Source organism: Chiloscyllium punctatum, chromosome 33 (genome assembly GCF_047496795.1).
Source record: "Chiloscyllium punctatum isolate Juve2018m chromosome 33, sChiPun1.3, whole genome shotgun sequence".
In the NCBI taxonomy this organism is placed as follows: domain Eukaryota; kingdom Metazoa; phylum Chordata; class Chondrichthyes; order Orectolobiformes; family Hemiscylliidae; genus Chiloscyllium; species Chiloscyllium punctatum.
This window is the reverse complement of record NC_092771.1, coordinates 60,115,444-60,132,733: the sequence shown is the minus strand read 5'-3', so window position 1 is coordinate 60,132,733 and position 17,290 is coordinate 60,115,444. Positions and strand designations below refer to the sequence as shown.

At 44.4% G+C, this 17,290-nt stretch overlaps 1 long non-coding RNA gene across 2 annotated transcripts in view; it reads right to left on the bottom strand.

The window, feature by feature from the left end:
• Window positions 1-17,290, bottom strand: part of LOC140458557 (uncharacterized) — a 108,227-nt gene that overhangs the window by 90,341 nt on the left and 596 nt on the right. The window contains exons 2-3 of one of the 2 annotated variants that reach the window (XR_011953534.1): window positions 11,925-12,031; window positions 6,297-6,422 (exon numbers count right to left, since the gene is read on the bottom strand). This is a non-coding gene — a long non-coding RNA (uncharacterized lncRNA). The remainder of the gene's footprint in view (window positions 1-6,296; window positions 6,423-11,924; window positions 12,032-17,290) is intronic. The other variant, XR_011953535.1, reaches the window with a different exon arrangement.

Sequence of the window (17,290 nt, the reverse complement as noted above, 5' to 3'; positions counted from 1 at the left end):
AATCACCCCGCCCCCACCCAGGAAGAAGACATGTTCATGCTCCTTGCTGTACCTTGCCCCAAATAAAGATGGTGGCCATAACCCAGGACCTCTCACTGCCTGAGGTCCAAGCCATCTTCCCCTTTGCTGCAAACTTGGGACCAAGAGTTTCTAATTCAGACGAACGACCTGCCCAGAGTGTAACTAAACCCTCCCAGTCTACACTGATACATTTCATCTGGTTTCTGCTGCCACTCTCCCCTTTCCGCCTCCTGCACACACCATGGGTTATCGCGGGTCCAGTGACCCTTCCTCAGAACCGATGACAGCTGGGAAAATTAGAATCCCTTCAGGAAACAGGCCCTTTGGCCCAACAATTCCACACCAACCCTCCGAAGTTTATCCCACCCAGACCCATTCTCCTATTCTATTACTCTCCATTTCCCCCGAACTAATGCACATCCCCGAACACTACGGGAAACTTAGCTGGGCCAATTCACCGAACCTACAGATCTTTGGACTACAGGAGATAGGGGTTAAAGAGTAAATAATAGGTGGGGACAGAGCCCAAAGAGACACAGGAACATTTGGAAAGATAAAGGAGTGGGAAGGTGGAAAGCTGTTAATGGAGGAGACAGGAACCTTCTAGAATCTCAGTGGCGGTGGTGGAAATGGTGGCTGATGATCTACATTGTGCCTGAAAAAAAGACCCTGAGCTTCCAGTTACCTGCTCTTTAACACACAAGCCTGTTCCCTGTCCAACATCTCTGTCTCATGCATACTGCAGTGTTCCAGTGAAGTTTGATGCAAGCTGGAAGAACACTTCAGAACATACCAAATGGCTTCCTATTTCAAGGACTGCAATTTCCCCTCACATGTGGTCAACAATGCCCTCCAGTGTATCTCCTCCACTTCCCACAGCACTGCCCTTGAACCCCACCCCTCCAAATGCAACAAAGATGGAATCCCACCATCCTCACCTTCCATCCATATACAACACATCATCCTCTGCTCTGTCCACCATCAGATCCAACCACCTGAGATATATTTCCCTCCCCACCCCTTTCAGCATTCCACAGAGACCATACCTTCTGTGACTTCCACGTTAGATCCACACTCCCCACCAGGCACCTTCGCTTGCCACTGCAAGAAGATGAAAACCTGTGCCCACACCTTCCCCTCACCTCCATCCAAGGCATCACTTGATCCTCCTACATCCAGCAGAGATTTCCCTGCCCACCCAAACACCTCACCTATTGTGTCCCTTGCTCTCAGGACGCCAAATTGTGGAATATTTCAGGGAACATTTCTGGGACACATGCTCCAACCAACCCCACTGCCCTGTGGCCGACCACTTCGGCTACCCCCCACCCCATCCGCCACCACGCTGCCAAGGACATGCAAGCCCTCCATCCCAAATCCGAGCCACCCGACACCTGGAGGAAGAACACCTCATCTTCCACCTTGGGAACTTTCAACCACACAGCATCAAGGTTTCCTCATCTCCCCTCCCACAACTTACCTCAGATTCAACCCTCCAACTCGGCACTGGCCTCTTGAACAGTCCCACCTTCCCATCTTCCTTCCCAATTATCCATTCCACCCTCTCACCACGACCCTCCATCTACAACCAACTATTGCCACCCTAGCTCCCTTCCCCCAAACCCAAACACCCCTCCCTATTTATCTCTCAGCCATATTCCACCACCCACATTTCTGATGAAGTGCTGACATGCCCAATACGTCAACTCTCCTGCTCCTTGGATGCTGCCTGATCTGCTGTGCTTTTCCAGAGCCACACTGTAACACAAGCTGGAAGAACAACACCTCATCTCCCACTCGGGGACCCTGCAATCCTCTGGCTTCAACATCAAATTCAATAATTTTAGGTCCTGAACTCTCCCACGTCCTAGTGTCTTTGCCCCCTACCCCACATACCAGGCCTTGTTATTACGTAGCCTGCCATTACACACTACCTATGGTTAGCCACTAACAGTCCCCATAAACAGCTATTCACCCTTACCCCGTCAGATCGTTATTCACTCCTTTGTCCAACTGCTCTTATCTCTCTCTTTGGACTCTATCCCCACTTATCATTTACTCCTTAACCCCTACCTTCTGCATAAAAACAGACATTTTTTTCTCAGTAACATCAGTCCCTGAGGAAGCATCACTGGATCGAAAATGCGAACTGATTTCTTTTCACAGATGCTGCCAGATCTGCTGAGCTTTTCCAGCACCTTCTGGTTGTTGTGGGTGATTTACAGCATCTGAAGTTCTTTTGGTTCTAATTTACCCGGAGTATCTAATTCAGGTCCAGCAGACTGAAACAGCGTTTATCAACCTTCCCAGTCCACACTAAGTCCATCTCTCTCCCAGTATCTGCTGTCTCTCCCACTCCTTCACATTCAGTCCCCCCTCACAGTGACACTGCGCTTGCAAAGCTGATGGTCATGTGTTGGCCTGCTGGACCCACCCCTCATTCACTCCCATTGGCTGGAGGATCATGACACCTCTCCTATTGGTCTGAAGCTGTGTCAATCAGCCAAGCCCCATTGTGACCAGAGTGGTGGGATCCTCCCAGGTGCATCAGAGGCTGAGGGGTGACCTCATAGAGGTTTATAAAACCATGAGGGGCCTGGGTAGGATAAATAGACAAGGTCATTTCCCTGGGGTCGGGGAGTCGAGAATGAGAGGGCATAGGTTTAAGATGAGAGGGGAAGAATTTAAAATGGATCGGAGGGGCAATTTTCTTTCCCCCACTGAGGTTGGTGCATGTATGGAATCTTCTGTCGGGAAGTGGAGGATGTTGGTACAATTAAACCATTTGGCATTTGGATGGGTATATGAATAGGAAGGGTGTAGACTGATATGTGCCAAGTGTTGGCAAATGGGTATAGATTAGGTTGGCATATTGGTCAGCATGGACCAGTTTAAACAAAGGGTTTATTTTCATGCTGTACATCCCTACGGCTCTGCCCTGTGATGAGCTTCATCATTCACAGTGAATGAGTCCGTATCACATAGCACAGGGGCTGGACGCTATTCTGCCCATTGGGGCTGTACTCTCTCCCTCTGGGGATGGTCCCAGTCAGTCCCAACTCACCTCCCATTTGGACAGAGCCCTCCAAATCCTTCCTTAAAAATGTTAAATTTCAAATTTGTTTTGACAATAACTACGGAATCTGCATCCAGCTGTCGGTCAAACTGTTCCAGATGCTCAGAACTTACTGAGTAAAATAATCTTCACATTTTTCTTTGCATTATTTGCCAGTTACCTGAAAATAGTTACTAAAAATTGTGACGTTAAAAATTTCTCGCTCTGTCTCTCTGTAAATGAAATACCCTGGAAACAAATAAACTCCTGGTCGAAATCACTGCTTATCCTTCTCAGCTCCAAGGAGAATTGTCTGACCTGCTAACTCTCCATAAAAGAGAAATCTAAATTTTAATTTATTAGTGCCAGAGAAATGTACAGCACAGAAACAGACCCTTCAGTCCAACTTGTCCATGCCGACTAGATATCTTAAATTAATCTCGTCCCATAATCCAGCACTTGGCCCATAACCTTCTAAACCTTTCCCAATCACATATCCAATGAGATGCCTTTTAAATGTTGTAACTGTACCGGCCTCACACTTTCTCTGGCAGCTCATTCCATACACATACTACGTTCAGCTTGAAACTTTGCCCTTAATATCCCTTTTCAATCTTTTCCCTCACGCCTGTGCTTTCTAGTTTTGGACTCACCTAAACAGGAATAAGACCCTGGCTGTTTACCCTATCCATGCCCCTAACGATTTTCTCAAACTCTATGGTCACCTCTCAGCATCCGATTCTTTAGTGAAAACAGCCTCAGTCTATTCAGGCTCTCCCTATATCTCAATCCCTCAACCCTGGCAACATCTTTGCATCTTTTCTGAATCCTTTCAAGTTTCACAATATCATTCCGAGAGCGGGCGACCAGGACTGAAAGCAGAATTCCAGAAGTGGCTGAATGAGTATCCTGTACAGCCGCAAAATGGTGTCACAACTCCTGTACTCAATGCACAGACCAATAAAGGCAAGTACACCAAACACTTTCTTCACTACCTTGCCTATCTATGATTCCACTTTCAAGGAACTATGAACTTGCACTCCAAGATCTCTTTGTTCAGCAACACTCCCCAGGACCTTCCCATTACGTGTAAAAATCCTGCCCTGATTTGCTTTTCCAAAATGAAGAGCCTCACATTTATCTAAATTAAGCTGCATCTGCCACCCCTCAGCCCATTTGATCGGAGTCTCATTGTACTTTCAGGTAACTCTGCTGTCCATTGCACCTCCAATTTTGGTGTCTATTGTAAACCTACTAACCATAGCTCCTATATTCACATAGAAATCATTTATATAAATGGCAAAAAGCAGTGGACCCAGTACCCAGCCTGACAGCATATTGCTCATCACAGGATTCCAGTACAAAAAGCACCCTCCACTATGACACTGACTGCTCAGCAAGGTTAGAGCTCATGGCATACAGGGAGATCTAACCATTTGGATACAGAACTGGCTCAAAGGCAGAAGACAGAGGGTGGTGATGGAGGGTTGCTTTTCAGACTGGAGGCCTGTGAGTAGTGGAGTGTCACAAGGATCAGTGCTGGATCCACTACATTTCGTCATTTATATCAATTACTTGGATGTGAACATCGGAGGTATTGTCAATGAGAAGACACCAAATCTGGAGGTGTAGTGGACAGTGAAAAAGATTACCTCAGAGTACAATGGGATCTTGATCAGATGGGTAAATGGGTTGAGGAGTGGCATTTTGGGAAAGCAAATCTTAGCAGGACTTATACACTTAATGGTAAGGTTCTGAGGGATGTGACTGAACAAAGAGACCTTGGAGTGCAGGTAGATAGGATAGTGAAGGCGACATTTGGTATGCTTTCCTTTATCCGACAAAATATTGAGTACAGGAGTTGTGAGGTCATGTTGCGGCTGTACAGGACATTGGTTAGGCCACTTTTGGAACGTTGCGTACAAATCTGGTCTCCTTCCTATTGGAAGGATGTTGTGAAACTGGAAAGGGTTCAGAAAAAATTTACAAGAACGATGCCAGGGTTGGAGGATTTGAGCTAGGCTGGGGGTTGAATAGAGGTTGAATAGATTAGGGCTGTTTTCCCTGCAGCGTCAGAGGCTGAGAAGTGATCTTATCTATGTATATAAAAACATGAGGTGGATGGATAGGATAAATAGACAAAGTCTTTTCCCTGGCATCGGGGATCCCAGCACGAGAGGGCATAGGTTTATGGTATGAGGGGAAAGACTTTAAAGAGAATTGAGAGGCAACGTTTTCACACAGAGGGTGGTATGTGTATGGAATGAGCTGCCAGAGGAAGTGGTGGAGGCCATTACGATTACAACATTTAAAAGGCACCTTCATGTGTATATGAATAGGAAGGATATGGGCCGGGTGCTGACAGGGGGGACTAGATTGCTTTGGGATATCTGATCAGCATGTCCTGGTCGGACTGACGGGTCTCTGTTTCTGTGTTGACCTTCCAGCCAATTCCGTATCCAAACAGCTAGTTCCGCCAGAATTCTATGGTACTGAACCTGCTAACCAGTGTGTTATGTGAAACCTTGTGTCTTTCTCAAGTCCAAGTTAATGATTTCAATGCACAAAGCCATGCTGACTCTCCCTAATAATTTCTTGCTTTTTCAATGACATGTAAATCCTGTCCCGGAGAATCCTTCCAACAACTTCTCTGCCACTGACTTCAGGCTCACCGGTCTATAGTTCCCTGGCTTTTCCTTACCACCTTTCTCAAATAATGGCACCCATCTTCCAGCACCTCACCTGTGGCGATCGATGATACAAATATCGCAGCGAGGGGCTCAGCAAAAGCTTCCCTAATTACCCACAAAATTCTGGGATACACCTGATCAGATTCCAGGGATTTATCCACCTTTATGCATTTTAAGACATCCAGTACCACCTCCTCTGTAATATGTACACTTGCCAAGTTATCACTATTTATTTCTCCAACATCTCTAACTTCCATATCCCCTTTCAGTAAAAACTGACATGAAAGAATTACAGAATCTCTCCCACCTCCTGCTGTTCCATAGACAGTCTTGTTGATCTTCGAGGGTCACTATTCTCTGCCTAGTTATTCTTTTGTCTTTAGTGTATTTGTAGAATCTCTTTGGATTCTCTTTAAACCTATTTCCCAAAGCTATCTCATGTCCCCTTTTTTGCCTCCTGGTTTCCCACGAGTATACTCCTACTGCCCTTATAGTCCTCTAGGGATTCACACAAACACAGTGGTCTGTACCTGCCATATCCTTCCTTCATTTTCTTGACCAGAGCCTCAATTTCTCAGGTCATGCAGCATTCTCGACGCCTCCCAGCCTTGGCCTTAACAGGAACATACTGTCTGCGTACTCTCATTGTCACAGGCCTATGGAGGCAATGGCAGATGAGGACAGAGAAACAATCATTATCAGTAAAGAGGTCGGGTTGGGAAAGGGAACAACTCATCCTTATCTCTATAATTCCTCTCGAGCCTCAGAACTATCACTATCTCTGGTATCAAAGACATCTCAATCTCTGCAAAATCCTCCAACCACTAATCTCCTCAAGTCTCAACACACTTTCTATCTTTAATCTTGTCCACCCTCTCAAATCTCTGTGATGTGCCTTTCTTTAATTCCAGCCTTCAGGATAACCCATTTTTATTTCAGATTCCTGCACCCAGAGCTCCACAATGTCCCACTTAACCTCTGTCACATTTTCCTCCAAAAAACATTAATCAATCACGTATCATCTATTCTCATATCACCTTCTCTGACCTGGTTTCTATTGTGGCTGGTCATTTTCCTATATTACGCGTCTGTGGTCGACATGACAGAAAACGGTTTTGTGGTCCATTGGATTTATGCTGGAAAGAAATCTCTCAGCTAACTATTTTAATCCCATTTTCCAACACAGAGCCCATAGACCTGTCAGCCTTGGCCTTGCAAGTGTGTTCCGAAATAGATTTTAAATGCCTTCAGGATTTCTGTCTCTCACTCTCTTCCAGACAGAGAGGTTTAGTGCAACTGTTGCTCGATGCTATCACCCACAGGGTTCAGAGCAGCTAGGTCTGTGTGAACCACAGATCGCCCACACATTGTTGAATGATGGCAGGGTCCCGGAGACGGGGCACAGGAGATTTACCAGGATGGTTCAAATAATGGGGGATTTTAGTTGCAGAATGTGTGGGGCTTTTTTAACATTAATTGTTCACGTGACATGTGTGTTGCTAATACACATCAAGAATAACCATCTGCAATTAATGGACTCTCATTTTCAACCTCTCCCCTTGCCTGTGCTGTGGTAATATTCAGGTTAACCACTACCAGACATCTCTCTCTAATGAGAGAGCAGTCCTAAGGTCGGGTAGGACAATGCTGACTTCATCTTTTACACAGTGATGCCACTGTGCCTCGAGGGTGGGGAAAGGGAATGCTGAAGGTGGTGGATGGGAAACCACTCAGGTACAGTACTTTATCCTGTAGGATGTTCACTTTCTTTAATATTGTTGGGGGGGGTGGGGTGGTGCACTGATGCAGGCAAGTGGAGAATGTTCCAACACAACCCTGATGTGTACCTTATAGAGAGCAAACAGACATTGGGGAATCAGGGGTTTGGGGAAACTGAGTGTGTTCTCCTTGTAGCAAAGGAAATTTGGGGAGTTGTGACAAAGCGGTTTACAAAAGTTACACACTATAATAAACTTTAGACCCTTCAGCTCAATATACAAGGATTACAGGACACATGTTGAAGATTTGGGAAGATCTATTGAGAGGATGGTTTGATTCAAAGGAGAACTTTTATTCAGCAAATGGTATTGATCTAGAACACAATACTCTCACACAATATGAATATCCAGGGCCTGATGTATTGAGTAATTCTGTCACAGTTTGGCGTTACAACGACTGAGATTACCATCTGAATATCTGTCTGTAATACAAGTTTATAAAATCCGTCACTGTCAGTTCAAGTTTGAAACTCATACAATTCCCTCCTCCTGGCACAGGAGGACTGTACACATTACCCCTGGCGGAGGTTAGCAGGCACTTCAAGGGCAAATCTATGTAGGTTTCTATGAGTTTCCACCTTGGGACTTCATGTGACTGAACATGGGACAGAATGTTCCAAGATTCAGTCAGATATGGAGAGCAGGATTTGCTTCCTTTTCTTTCCTTCCATTCTGCCGCTGTGCCTCATCAATAAGACATGGGGTGTGAAAGGCTCATGCACCTCGATGGGCAAGTTGTCTCCATTCTGACCAATGGGCAACAAGCTCCTCCCGGTCATGAAACAGAGTATCCCTGAAAGATAGCAACTGCGCATGCTTCCCACTGCCCAGTGCTCCCAGGACATGTTTCGAATAATGAGGGGGGGGGAAGTCTTTTAGAAAAGGCATAACAGGAAAGTTCCAAAAGGATTATAAACAGATTACAGAGAGATATTCACAGGAAACCTGGGCAACAAGTTGGCAAATGGAGTATAACTCGGGATAAACTGTAGAAAGCTGCACCACAAAGGGACTGGGGGAAAATGAGCAGGAAACACAGAAAGCGAGCACACAGTTACAGCATGGAATCAGGAAAGGGAATGGAATGCTGTCCCTTATTTCAAAGAGTTTGCAATATAAGAGTTTGGAGTATATACCTTAGGGCAACTAAACAAATTGCAAGTGAGACCACATCTGGAGTAACGTGAACAGATTTGGTCACTTTAGTTCATGAAATAGAGCAGTTTATTGGAGGCATTTCAGAGAAGATCCATTGGGATGATCCCTGTTTTGAAGGGATTATCCTGTAAGCAAAGGCTGAATAAGTTGGGAATATTCTTCCAAAGTCCACTGAGTATGAGAGGTGATCTCTTTGAAACATACAGGATTCTGTCAAGGTTTGACAGGGTAAATATGGAGAGGATGTGTCCCATTACGGGTGAGTCTTGAACCAGATTCTGGGTCAGTCGTGGAATCAAGGGTTCTCTTTCAGATTTGTCAAGTTTAAGGCAATACCGACACAGGTTAGGGTTTCAGTAGCAATGGAGCTGGGGTGAGGAGGAGACAAGCAACGTTTTAGAAATTGGAATTTGTGGTGTTTGTGATTGTGTAGATGTCTGATCAGATGGTCACCTTGGGGTCAGATATGAGAGCAATATTGTGAAGAGTGTAGTTCTGCCTCAGACACTTCCCAGTGAGAGGGAGGGACACAGCAGTAAGGGAAATGAATTTGGAATAACAACTGAAGGCAATGGGTTTAACAATTACAGTGTTTCATTGGAGTGAATTGCAGCTAATTGAAGCGTGGCAAGCAGTTTGATAACTGAGTAATAGTAGAGTAATGGAGAGGGATGATGGGGAGGGAGAGCTGGGCATTGCCAGTGTACATGGGAAACCTAACACAGTGCTTTTGGGCGATGTTACCTCCTGGCAGTGTGTAGGTGAGAAACAGGAGGGACCAAGGATAGATCCTGGAGGGACACCAAATACAATGAATTCAGAAAGGAAAGAGAGAGAGTGGAGACGGAGCAGGATTTTCCAATGATGGTGAGGTCAAATATTAGGTTTTAGCAGAATGGGAGAGAAGGACATATCCAGAAAAGACAGACAGATCATGGAACAAGATCTGTGAATTGCAAGGTTGGATTGGGAGGGGGGGGGGGGGGGGGGGGGGGCGGGGGGAGCGGTGACAAGCAGGAGGATTAGACAGATTTGGAATGTCCATGATTTAGCTACACTAGGGTAAATGGTCAAGATGACCTCTAATAAGGCTTGACAAGAGACTCGAGGAAATGCAAGTTTAGGACTAAAATGAGGAGCATCCTTGTGAGGCAGTTTGGCTCGGTGGGCTAGTGGAGAGGGAGGGAAGAAGCAGAGGCAGCTGATCGGATTGTCTCAATATTATGGACAGAGAAACTCCATGTGCTCCTCACTCTTGTTGTTGGAGGGGAGGATGGAGGAGACAGGATAATGGACAGTGTTTTTATTTCCAAAACAATAAACAAAGCCTGTGATAGTGATTCTAAAAATAAGTGAACAAACCTGTCGTATTTATCATTTATCAAGAATATTAAAATATACAACTGAAGTTCAGGTTTGAATCCCAAATTGGTAGAGGGTGGCTCTGAATTCAAGAAAAAAATACCTGGAATGAAGAAACTACTGTTTGCCATGGAACCATTGTCAATGGCAGAAAAACATCCTCAATGTCCTTGAGGGAAAGAAACCCGATAGTAGGCCCATCAAATCACTCATTGTATTAATCACTGCACAGTCTCAGCAAAGGAATGAAACTGGATGGACCACATTACATCTACCAATGCACTTGCAAATACAACCACACAATCAGCCCTCTTGACCCTGCAACTTCTGCCTCACTGTGGGCCAACAACAGCAGCAGAACTGTACTCCAGCCCAATCTGAAATCTCATGGCCTGATATCCCACACTTGACCATTAACATCAAGCCAGGGGAATCAACCGTGGTTCAATGGTGAATGCAGGAGGGCATGCCAGGAGCAGTACCAGGCATACCTAAAAATGAGGTGCCAACCTGGTGCAGCTACCAAACCTGCAAGCCAAACAGCACAAGCAACACCAAATAGAACCAACAGATTAGATCGGAGTTCTGCAGTTCTGCCACACCTAGTCAAGAATAGTGATGGACAATTAAACAACTCACTGGAGGAAGCATCACAGATATCCCCACCCTTACCGATGGAGGGGTCTCACACATTCATGCACCAGATAAGAGGACAGCATTAGCAGCGATTTTCAGCCAGCAGTGCCAAGTGGATGAGCCTTCTCCATTGGTCCCTGACATCACAGATATGGATCGACTTGGTTGAAAACTCATTTCAAATCAGATCAAGAAATGGATGAGTAATGTAAAGGCTCGGGGCCCTGCCAATATTCTGGCAATAATACTGTTGGCTGTGCTCCAGAACCTGCTGCCCAACAAGACAAGTACTGCTCCAGCACTGGCACCTACCGACTTTGTGGAATATTGCTCAGGGATGTTCAACACAACAACACAGGGCAGATCCAACTCAGCCAATTCCCCTCTATCAGTCCACACTCGCTCAGCAGTGAGGTGATGGAAAGGGTCATCAACAGTGCTGTCAAGCAACTGCTCAGCAGTAACCTGCTCAGCGATGCCCAGTTTGGGTTCTGCCAGGGCCACTCAGTTCCTGAGCTTGTTACAGACTTGATTCACAAACTGACAAACAGCTGAATGAGGTGAGGATGACAGGCCAGACCCCCTCCAAGTCCACTATTTCGACTTCAGTGATATCACCTGACCTCACCACAGTCTCAGCTCATTTGCTGAAACTCTCATTCATTCCTTTTGTTAACTCAAGATCTCATTGTCTAAACCCACTCCTGGCCAGCATCCCACATTCACCCTCCCGATAATCTCAAGAATATTGAAAACTCTACTGCCAAAGTGCTCACTTGTACCAAAACCTGCTGATCAATCAAAATACTCCCATTTATAAGCAACAACAATTTACTTTCGCACCTTTGAATTAATTCCTGGCTGTAATCATTCCTATCTCCCTGCACCACACACCTTTTCATATCTCAATAACTCATTTTAGTTCAGACTCTCAATGATGTGTTTATTTTTGAGTTCACCTGTGTGACTGTTTCTATAGACTCCAAGGGAACATGGTCTGGAATCCCCACTCTAACCCACTAAGATCTACTTTCTTCCTTTAAGGCATTCTTGAAAAACTGCTTATTTGGCAATGGTTGTGGTCACTGGACACAATATTCTCCATCTGTAGCCTTATGTCAAAACTTCTCAATAATATTTTTGTGAAATTAAAACTATGATGATTTGTACAGATATCTTCTACTCTTCAATATCACTGAGTGAATAATCTGTAATGTCTCTTACCCAACCACGTTGGAGGCGCACCTTCACCATACAAATTGCAGCAGTACAAGGAAGTCAAACATCACCCTCTCCACAGGCAACAAGGCTTTGGCATTGATCACTGGTTTCTGTGGAAGGAGAAATACACAGTTGATGTTTCATGGAGTGCAATATGAATTACAGGGAATGAAAATGGTGCAGAACTTGACTGTCAGAAATTGAAGGAAAATGCACTCGCTTATTGGAAAAAAGAATTCTTGACTGTCTAAGATATTGTGGAAAAAATAACCTGATAATGGAACAGCATACGATCAGGAACCGGCAGCAGTGGACAATTCATTTACATTCCTGAAGAAGGGCTTATGCCCGAAACGTTGATACTCCTGCTCCTCGGATGCTGCCTGGCCTGCTGTGTTTTTCCAGCTCTACATTTTTTAATTCATTTACAAAACAGCTGTGAAAGTAATAGTAAAATACTATACAGAGCAAAACTACACCCATGAGAGACTGAGGAAGCTAGATAAGGAACAAGTGGACAGAGAACCCAGAGGTGAATCAGAGCAGAGTTCACTTTTATGATCCCACAGTCAAAGATGTCGAGCACAGAAACAGACTTCTTCGGTCCAACCTATGCCAACCAGATATCCTAACCTAATCTACCTAAATTAAATCCTTTTTGCCACTCCTCAGCCCATTGGCCCATCTGATCAATATCCCACTGTACTCTGAGATAACCTTCTTCATTGCCCACAATACCTCCAATTTTGGTGTCACCTGCAAGCTTATTAATTATACGGCCTCTATTCACATCCAAATCATTTAAAAGAATGATGAAACAAATCCAGAAAAAAGTCCATTTCTCTGGGTTTGAATGTGCTCTGTGTAAATCCTGCCCTATGACTCTTTTTACCAGGGAAAGCTGCACATACATCCCTCTGAACTTTGCCCCCTACAAAGCTGGCGGCCGCGCACGTGTCCAGTGAATCATTGCCCCGAATAAAGATGGCGGCGCTCACTCGGGCCGATTACTCAACGAGGCATATTCCCGTTTGCTGCAAAAACTGGACTGTAAGGTTCAAAGTTGTATCTTCCGATGTGTACCAAATGATTGTAAAACCTCTCAGACCATACCAACACCATTTCCCTCCCGCTTCCTGCTGTTTATTTCTTTCCTTACCGACATCCCCAACATTTGCGCCCACCGCGAGGATGATCACGTGGTATAGTCTAGTCCCGCCCCCATTCACTGATTGGCCGGAGGACCAACTGCCGCCAAGTCCTCCCGGTCCTCCCCTGCCTTTCCATTGGTCCGCCGCTGACATCAATCACTTCTTCGGTCCAACCGGTTTTTGCCAACCAGTTATCCTAACCTAATCTATGTAAATTAAATCCTATCTGCCTGTCCTCAGCCCATTGGCCCATCTGATCAATATCCCACCGTACTCTGAGATAACCTTCTTCATTGTCCACAATACCAACTGTTGGCTGGAGCTTGCGCACTGCTTCGTGGCTTTTGTTGCTGTTTCTCAGTTACAAGAGTGAGGGACAAAGTTAAAAATCACACACCCACCTGATGAAGGACCAGCAAAGTAGTGCTTCCAAATAAACCTGTTGGACTATAACCTGGTGTTCTGTGAATTTTAATTTTGTCCATCCTAATCCAACACCAGCATCTACAAGTCACGAGTGAGGGAGGAATGCATAACATAAGAACAAAAGATCTTGGAAAAGGAGAAGGCCGTCCTGCGCTTCGAGCCTGCTCTACCATTCGATAAGATTATGGCTGATCATTTTGTGGATGCAGAACCATTTACCCACGTTCTCACCATATTCCTTAATTAGTTATTTCCTTTTAAAAAAAAACTAACTTAGCTTTAAAAACGTTCATTGAACTAGCATCAACTACTTCCCTGGGCAATGCACTCCATCGAGGTCAAGACATTCCTTCTCAATTCACTCCTAAATTTGCTGCCTCTAATCTTATGCTGATGCCCTCTTGTCCTGGCTTCATCTGCCAGTGGAAACATCCTCTCTACTTCTATTTTATGCATTCCATTCATTATTTTATATATTTCCCATTCTTCTGAATTCCAATGAATATAATCCCAATCTACTCCGTCTCTGTTAAGCCAAACCCCTCACCTCCGGAATCAACATAGTTAATCTCTTCTGCACCCCCTCTAGTGCCAGTACATCCTTGAGCACGTAAGGAGGTAAAAACTGCATGCAGTACTCCAGGTGTGGCCTCACCAGCACCCATTATAGCGAGAACATAATCTCTGCTTTTAAACACAATCCCTTCAGCAATGAAGGACAAAATTCCATTTGCCTTCTGAATTGATTGTTACACCTGGTGACCCACCCTCCTGCAGAAGAATATTCAGGTGCCTCTGCATAGCAAATAATGTAACTTTTTTTAAAATTCAAGTAATCATCTTTTTATTAATGTTACTCCAACCAAAGAGTATGACTTTACATTTATAAAAATAATATTCCACTTACCAAACCATTGCCCACTCACTCAATGTATCTATGTTCCTCTGCAAAGTTTCCCAGTCCTCTGCACACTTTCTCCTGCTACTCATCTTAGTCTCATATGCAAACTTTGACACCCGACATGTGGTCCCCAACTCCAAATCATCTGTATCAATTCGAAATAATTGCAGTCCCAACACTGATCCTAGAGGCACACTACTAGTTACTGATTGCCAGCCAGAATAAGGCTTATTTATCCCCACTCTTTGCTTCCTGTTAGTCAACCAAATCTTCTATCCATGCTAATACTGTATCCCATGCACCCTTATATAATGCAACAGCCACTTGCATGGCACCTTGTTGAAGGCCTTTTGGAAATCAAGGTACACCGCGTCCACTGGGTCCCTGTTGTCCACCTTGCTTGAAATGTCTTCTTAGAATTCCAAACGATTTGTCAAGCATGACCTGCCCTTCATGAATCCATGCTCTGTCTGCCCAATGGGACAATTTCTATCGAGATTCCCTGCTATTTCTTCCCTGATAATAGATCAACGCATCTTTCCAACTACAGAGAATAAGGTAACTGGCGTAGAATTCCCTATCTTTTGTCCACCGCCTTTTCTTATAGTCCTTCCTTTTCACTGAAATATGCCTTTGCTGAGCACTTCCTAAAATGTCTTTGAAAATCTTTCACTGCTCATCAACTGTCCCACCATAAAATCTTTGTTTTCAGTCTACTTTATCCAGGTTCTCCCTCATTCTATTTTCCCCGTGTTCAAACACAGGACCAAGATATTAAATTTTATCTTCACACTTTCCAGATGTACTCTAAATTCAACCATACAGTGATCACTTCTTGCAAGAGGATCCCTAACTCTGAGGTCATTAATTATTCCTGTCTCATTGCACGGGGGCCAGATCTTGGATAGCTTGCTCCTTGTCGGTTACATTTCATACTGTTCAAAAAACTATCATGGATACACTTAATGAACTCCTCAAGGCTACCCTGACTGAGCTGGTTTGACCAATCTACATGTAGATTAAAATCACCCATGATAATAGCCGTACCATTTTTACAGGCATTAGTTATTTCTTTGTATATTGCCCATCCCATTGTGATGTTATTATTTAGCCTACACACTGTGCCTATCAGTGACTTTCTTGTTAGAATTTTGAAAGCATCATTCCTGTTTCTCCTAATGTACAGCAATAACAACAACTACTTGCTTTATATGGAATCTTTCACAACGGCAAATCTCCTAAGGTGCTTCATGGATGATCAAAACATTGATTGAGGAGAATGATTTTAAAATACATCGTAACGGAGGAGAGAGAAGGTTAGGGAGGGTATTCCACAGACTTCTGCTCTTGACAGCTCCAATTGTGGAGTGATGCAGGTGGGGTGGGTTGAAAAGGGAACGTGCAAAGGTGACATGGAGGAGCATAGGCAGTGCATAAGGTCTTAAGGATAGAGGAGGTTCCAGACTAAGTCTGTCTGTCATAGACAGTATGGCTGCCTCATGGAATTTGAAGCACCGTAATGGGCCCATGCATGTTATGTTAGTCAAGGATAGTATAACGGTGGCTGAGAGAACATTTGATGAGGACTTGTCTACTGAATTAGTGTGGGCTGAGGTTAGAAACAAGAGAGGGGAGGTCACACTGCTTGGATTTTTTATAGGCCACCACAGAGTTCCAGGGAGGGGGAAGAGAGGATTAGCAAAATTACTCTGGGTAGGAGTGAAAGTAACATGGTGGTCATTATGGGGGACTTTAACTTCCCCAACATTGACTGGAAATTCTATAATTCTAGTACGTCGGATGGATCAGTTTTTGTCCAATGTGTACAGGAGGGTTTCCTGACACAGTATGTCAAAGGGCCGACAAGAGGGGAGGCCACATTGGATCTGGTGCTTGGTCATGAACCGGACTAGGTGTTTGATTTAGTTGTAGGTGAGCACTTTGGAGAGAGTGATCATAATTCAGTTATGTTTAGTTTGGCGATGAAAAGGGATAGGTACATGCCACAGGTGAAGACTTATCGATGGGGCAGTGGCAATTATAATGCGATTCAGCAAGAATTAGGATGCATAGGATGGAGTAGTGAAATGCAGTGGATGCAGACAATGGAAATGTGGAGCTGGTTTAAGGAACAGACATTGCGTGTCCTTGACAGGTATGTCCCTGTCAGGCAGGGAGGAAGTGATAAGGTAAGGAAACTGTGGTTTACCACAGAAATTGCATCTCTTGTTAAGAAGAAGTAGGAGGCTTATGTTTTGATGAGGCAAATGGTACAGATGAGGCGATGGAGACTTACAGATCAGCTAGGAAGGCTTTAAAGAGGGTTAAGAAGAACAAAGAGAGGACATGAGCAGTCTTTAGCGAACAGAATAAAGGAGAACCCTCAAGCTTTCTATAGGTATGTGAGGAATAAAGGATAGGGTAGGAATCGGGCCAATCAAAGACAGAAGTGGGAAGTTGAGTGTGGACACTGGAAATTGGAGAAGTGCGAAATGAATATTTCTCATTCGTTTTCACTCAGGAAAATTAGAATATTGTAGATAATAATGAGGTAGAAGATGTTAGACTAGAAAGAATAGAGGTTAGTTTCGAACAGGTGTTATCAATTCTAGAAGGATTGAATGTAGACAAGTCCCCTGGGCTAGATGGGATTTATCCGTAGATTGTCTGGGAAGCTAGGGAGAAGATTATCAAAGCCAAAATCTTTGCTTTGAGCTGTCATTGCCTACAAGTTCAGTAACAGAGGACTGGATGATTGCAAATGTTATGCCCTTGATCAAGAAGGGAAGTAGAGATGACCCAGGTAATTATATACCAGTGACCCTTACTTCTGTTGTAGGAAATGTTTTGGAAAGGATTATAAGAGACACTATTTGTAATCATCTGGCAAA